We start from the raw sequence: 6628 nt of genomic DNA, 5'->3' as shown, positions 1-6628 counted from the left end.
CAAACATTAGGATCACTATGTATGAGCAAATTTCCACTTCTTCACTGAATGAAGAATGCTCATGGGTCCAGAAAATGAGAGTGATGCATGTTGAGAATGTTGGTTTCATGTTTCCTTTTTTTTTTTTTAACTTTTATTTATGTGTGTGTGTCCACATGCGAGTATGGAGACACAAGGATCTCTGGCTGCAGACAAACACATGTTGGCTTTCCATTGGTGGCTGGGGAATTGAGCCCAGGCCACTAGGCTTTTTATGTAAGCACCTTTGAATGCTAGGCCATCTTCCAAGCTCCTTCACTGAAGAATTATTGAAGAAACTGTTCTTATCATGAGACTGGCCGGGAAGCGATATTCAGCCATTCTTTCCTCTTGCAGAATGAAAAACAAGCAGCATCCACTTAAAACTCTGGAAGAGGCGGCCCCTGCTACCCCTAGCCGGAGCGGTCTGGGCCGCCTAGGCAAGATGGTGGACCACAGCGTGTGGGACCACATCGAAGTGTCGGATGATGAAGACAAGAAGCACCCCAACATCGACATCACCAGCCTCTTCCGCTGGCGGCGCCCGGCCCGGGTGGAGGGCATGGAACAATTCCAGAAGGAGAAGGAGGAGCTGGACTGAGGCTGTCTGGAGTGCAAGCGCAAGGTGGCCAGGTGTCAGCGGAAGCTAAGGAGCTGGAGCGGCTGCAGGCTGAGGCTCAGCAGCTGCGCAAGGAAGAGTGGAGCTGGTTGCAGAAGCTAGAGGAGATGCGCAAGAAAGAGAAGAATGTGCCCTGGAACGTGGACACACTCAGCAAAGCGTATGGTCAAAACCACGCCTGAAGAAGTGGAGAAGGACTCTGAAGAAACACACACACACACACACACACACACACACACACACACACACACACACAAACACACACAAAGCAGAAACACAAAACATGTGTGGAGAAGTATGAGAAGCAGATCAAGCATTTTGGCATGCTCCACCGCTGGGATGACAGCCAGCAGTACCTGTCCGACAATGTCCCTCTCGTATGTGAGGAGACAGCCAACTACCTGGTTATCTGGTACATCGACCTAGAAGTAGAAGAAAAGTGCACACTCACGGAGCAGGTGGCCCACCAGACCATGGTCACGCAGTTCATCCTGGAGCTAGCCAAGAGCCTGAAGGTGGACCCCAGGCATGCTTCTGCCAGTTCTTCACTAAGATTAAGACTGCTGACCGCCAGTATATGGAGGGCTTTAAGTATGAACTGGAAGCCTTTACGGAGCGCTGAGAAGGCCATGAGGGAGTATGGGGAGGTGCGCCAGAAGCGGCTGGGTCCCGGCGGCTTGGACCCTGTGGAGGTCTACGAGCCCCTTCCCGAGGCGCCCCAGAAGTGCTCTGACGGGAAGGATGCACAGATGCTCCAAGGTGCTATCAGCAAGATGGATCCCACTGACGCAAAGTACCACATGCAATGCTGCACCGCCTCTGGTCCCGGGGTCCCCAACGCCAAGTCCAACGAGGCCAAGGAGGGGGAGGAGGCGGGCCCTGGGGACCCATTGCTGGAAACCGCCCCCAAGGCGGGTGATGAGAAAGACGTAAGCGTGTGGCCTGTCCCCAGCCACTGCCACCACCCCCAGGCTTCTGTGGGGTTTCTTTGCAGAAAACAAAACGTAGACAGCATGTCCGCAGCTCCTGACGTCCTCCACTGTTCTGCTCCTCCTTCCCTGCTCTTCCTCCTCCACTGGCCCCAGCTCTTCCCTAACTCGTGAATAGAGGGCCTTCATTGCCTGCAGCCCCCTCCCATCAGCGTTGTGCCAAAGTCCCAGGGGTCCAGGAAGGGCAGAGGATGCCAGGTTGGTCCTCCAGGTTGGGGGTGTGTCCCCAGCCAAGGGGCCCATCCCTTTGGGTCTGTTCCTCTGTTCTATGATCTGGCCTTCTGTTTGGAAAACAGCAATGATGTTTCAATAAAGATGCTCAGATGCCTGAAAAAAAAAAAAAACAACTCTGAGAGTCATGTATATAGGGAAATGTTTAATCTTAATAAAGGCATGTTTTTATTTTCATTTATTTATTTGAGAAAGAGTCAGAGAGAGAGACAGGGGCAGACAGGGAGAGACTGGATGGGCACACCAGGGCCTCAAGGCACTGCAAATTATCTCCAGATAATTTATTCATATGAGAGAGATAGCGAGAAAGAGGAAGGAAGGAAGGAAGGAAGGAAGGAAGGAAGGAAGGAAGGAAGGAAGCAAGGAAGCAAGGAAGGAAGCAAGGAAGGAAAGGAAGACAGCAGCCTACTTTGTGCATCTGGCTTACATGGGTACTGGCGAATTGAACCAGGATTCTTAGGCTCCACAAGCAGGTGTCTTAACCAGTAAGCCATCTCTCCAGCCTTAAAGGCGTGTTTTGATGTAACATTCTAAAGTATCATACAATGAAAGTAAATTTTCAAGGCTTCAAAGAAAGAAACTATTTCAGGTTTCCTTCCTTGAACAAGTACAGAGTCGAATGGGGAACCAGTCATGAGAAGTTTCTCTAGCCAGGGGCATGCTGGCTCCAAGGAAATCAGATCTACAGGTGACCAGGTCATACATTATAAGGCCTTTTTTTTTTTTTTTTCTCTTTCTTTCTCTCTCCTTTTGGGCTCAAGGAATCAGGAATAGAATTGGAATTGTGTAGAATGCCTTAAGGTAAGGGATGTAAAAGAAGTAAGATGTTTCCTTATAGTATCTGGTTGACATATTCAATTATCCTGACAGTCTCGGAATGTGGGACAAAAAAGGAATGTCTTCAAGGTATGATCTCTTACTGAGTCTGGCTCCCACAATATCTTCTTTAGCAAATATTCTTGAAATTTTAAAGTTTGTTTTATTTGTTCAATTGTATGAAAATGTAAATTAAAATATGAGAATTTTCTTGTAAGACAAATATTTCTGGTGAAAAAAATTCATTTCCAAAGGAGACACTAAAATGTTTTTAAAAGGGGGCTGGAGAGATGGCTTAGCAGTTAAAGTGCTTGCCTGCAAAGCCTAAGAACTCATGTTCGAATCTCCAGGTCCAACATAGTCGTATGCACAGTGACACAAGCACACAATGTCACACACATGCACAAGGGGGCGCATGCTTCTGGAGTTCATTCACAGCATTGCAACGTTTCTCATGAGCCCATTCTCTCTCTCTCTCTCTTTGCTTTTCTATTCCTCTCTCCCTCTCTTTCTCTCTCTCAAAATATAAATTTAAAAAAAAGCTAAAAAGTCAAATGAAACTTACTGCTCTTTGTAAAAGCAGGAAAGGATGAGATTAGAACATGTAGCTACACATAACCACACATGCTCACCCACGTTGCTGCTCACCCTGCCCTACAGCACCGAGGTGGTTAATGTCACTCAAGACTTGCTGTGAGAGAGGTTTACCAAAGAAGATCGAGAAAGCTAGCTTCTTTTTAGTTGGTTTCAGTTAAAGATTGAAATCCAGAGAGGACCAGGAGATACCACCCCACATGCCACATCACCCTGGCACAGGAACAAAATTCTTGGCAGAAATGGAACTTGTGTGTGATGGTAACTGATCTACAGTGCCCCTACTGCTCACAGAGTAGCTGGCTACCTGTATAGTGTGGCGCAGGTGGGCTGGACCATGTGGAGTGGCTCTGGGGTCCACTCTTCAAATCCACACACCAACTGGTCTTCCCTTGCCTATAAAGGCTGCTGTCTCCCTTTCCTTCCTTGCTTCCTTCCTTGCTTCCCTCCCTCCTTCCTTCCTTCCTTCCTTCCTTCCTTCCTTCCTTCCTTCCTTCCTTCCTTCCTTCCTTCCTCTTTCTATCTCTCTCATATGAATAAATAATATTAAATATTTTAAAAATATTTTTTGTTTATTTGCAAGGAGAGAGAGATATAATAGTTGCCAGGGCCTCTAGCCACTGCTAACGTACTCCAGATATATGCACCACCTTGTGCATTCGGCTTTATGTGGGAGATGGGGAATCTTACCCAGGTTTCAGGAGCTGCCTCAGCACTTGCAGTGTAACATGTTAAGTGTATCTAAGGGAACTTCAAAATGATATTAACATTTATGGCAGGGATTGTAATTTTTAAGACTATTGCCATTTCTTACCCCAGAACACTTAAAACATTCACTTATTTAGATCGTTATATTAAGCAAAAGAATAGCCAGATTAACAGCAAGAAAAAAATATTATACATTTTCTCTCACATGAAGAAAGTAGACTTTAAAAGACTGTATAACACATGAAATTATAAGTGGTCCTATTTGGAAAGAAGAGGAACAGCTAGCTTGCTGTGTGTGTGTGTGTGAGAGAGAGACTGAGATTGGGGACAAGAAAGGCTAATGATTGAGTGAATATAATCAAAGTAGATGATTAATCTTCATAAAGGCCACAATGCAGCCCATTTTTTTATAACGAAAGTACCTTAAGATGTAATAAAAATTATTGTTTTGTAGCATAATTGCCCCAATTCTCTTGTTACTTTACTTTGGAGCTTTAACAGGTCTGAAACAGCACCTTTCTGCCAGTATGTTGATGCGTTTGGCTAATGTGTGCACTTATGCTACAAGCATCATAACCAGTGAACACACATTTCATATCCAAAAATTTCCTCTTGCTGTATGTATGTGTGTGTGTATGTGTGCATGTGTGTTTGTAGTGATAAGAACACAATATGAAACCTATTTACTTACTATACTTTCCAATGCATAATATTATATTGCTAACTATAAAAATATTCTACATCAGATATATGGTAGACACTAATAAATATTAAATCATTATTTCATGCAAATTAGGTTTGCTGGTGACAAAAATACCAACCACTTTATTTGTATACTTTTGTGAATTTGAAAAGTTGGCAACTTTAACATGCTAGACAATCAGATGGCTGCTAGCTGCAATGCAACCCACTTCACTTATTTGAAACAAAGATGATTTAAAGTAAATAACTGGAAACATAGATGATGGAAGACTTTGGAGCTGTGAGGGAATTTAATCCCCCCAAATCACAGAAAAAGTAGTTATATCTACATATTTAATTTTAGGGATTTTTTTTTTCTTATTACATGTGTCAAACTGATTGTAAAGAGTGGGAGTGAAATACAGACAGGGAAATGGTGATGGGAGCTTGGCATTTAAAGATGGAAGTCTGGAAAAGTGTCACCAAGAATTGTAGAAATAATTAAAGAAATAGAGATAATTTGGTAAGTTTTTGTTTTTATTCAGTAATATAGAATATTCAATAGTATTGCTTGATAAATGACTTTTCATTAATATTAACAGGGAAGTATAGAATTTATACATTTTATAGTACATTAATACAAGCTATACCCAATGTTATCAGTATATATGCTCTAGTTTACGTTACTGTATTTTGTGTTACTATAAAGGTTAAGATAGAACTGTTTTAGGAAGCATTTTAATACAGAATAATAAAAGAGTGGATATTCAGATTGTCATGTAACATTTAAAATTCAAATAAGTGGCTTGACTAATGCATAACTTTCTGGGGGATCCACCTTAATTGGGTCATTAAAACCATTGTAATGGATGGGATGCCTAGGGGGAACAGAGATATGTGAGACAAGCAGAGGCTCTTTACAGGCCAAATCAGATAGTGGGCAACTACTTTTTCTTCTCACAGGAAGTTTTTTCTTTTAACTATCAGACCAAGACATTTATAGAGAAATATTTTTATTGTTCTGTCACTACAAGAAACCTAAGCTCTCATTTTCTTGTTTTCTGAATAACCAAAGAACACAACAACCATGGCAAAAAGATAAGAAATTTCCACAGAGATCAAGGCTATGTAGGAATGATTAGAATGGTCCCAATAGCTCTTGTGGGTTTTAGCCAGTTCTCTCTAGCTCTGTGGAAACCCGTTTCATCTTCCTGCTGCCTCAGTCTCTCCATATTGGTCCAAACTTGCCTTCAATGTCTCTAACCTAACTATCACGGTACATAACTAGATTAGTAAAGTACAACATAAGGACAGTGTGTAGACATGCTTCTGTTTAGCCAATGTGGTGACATTTCTATACTAAGAGTCATTGTAAGTGTTCTATTTTGCTTTGGTACACTGAAAATGCTTGATAACATTATGATATTCAAGATGGTTGGAGCATAACTTTTTTGATAGTACCTTGAGTAACTCTGTTTACCAAATTTAATGTCACCATATATAACACTATGTAATAGGAACATATTTATTTATTTATTTATTTATTTATTTATTTATTTATTGAAAGGGAGAAAAAAGGACAGGGAGGAGAGAGAGAAAGAGAGAGAGAAACAGAGAGAGAGGGGGGGGGAGAGAGAGAGAGAGAGAGAGAGAGACAGAGAGAGAGAGAAAATGGGCATTCCAGGGCCTCTAGGCTCTGCAAAACTTCCCAGGCATGTACCTTCAGTGCTAAGCCATCTCTCCAGCCCACATACACATTTAAAAGAACATGCTTTAGGTTTTTAGATCTCTCAGAGGAGGAAGAAAAATACTTTGGAAAAATTCCTATGGAGGGTGAAGAAACTGAGGCATGACATATGTAAGCCATGATATAACTACTGTTGTGACAATGGTATGTGCCAAATTATTTTAGTTATGGTTATTTTTGATATGTAATAATGTGGCAACTATTACAGCATTGGGCAATGTCTAA

General features: G+C 42.2%; 1 pseudogene; it reads left to right on the top strand.

Moving 5' to 3' along the window:
- The first annotated feature begins 463 nt into the window (after positions 1-463).
- LOC101609350 lies at positions 464-1740 on the top strand (annotated as a pseudogene).
- Positions 1741-6628: the final 4888 nt, after the last annotated feature.

This window comes from Jaculus jaculus, chromosome 13 (genome assembly GCF_020740685.1).
Source record: "Jaculus jaculus isolate mJacJac1 chromosome 13, mJacJac1.mat.Y.cur, whole genome shotgun sequence".
NCBI lineage: Eukaryota > Metazoa > Chordata > Mammalia > Rodentia > Dipodidae > Jaculus > Jaculus jaculus.
This window is presented reverse-complemented; position numbering and strand designations above follow the sequence as displayed.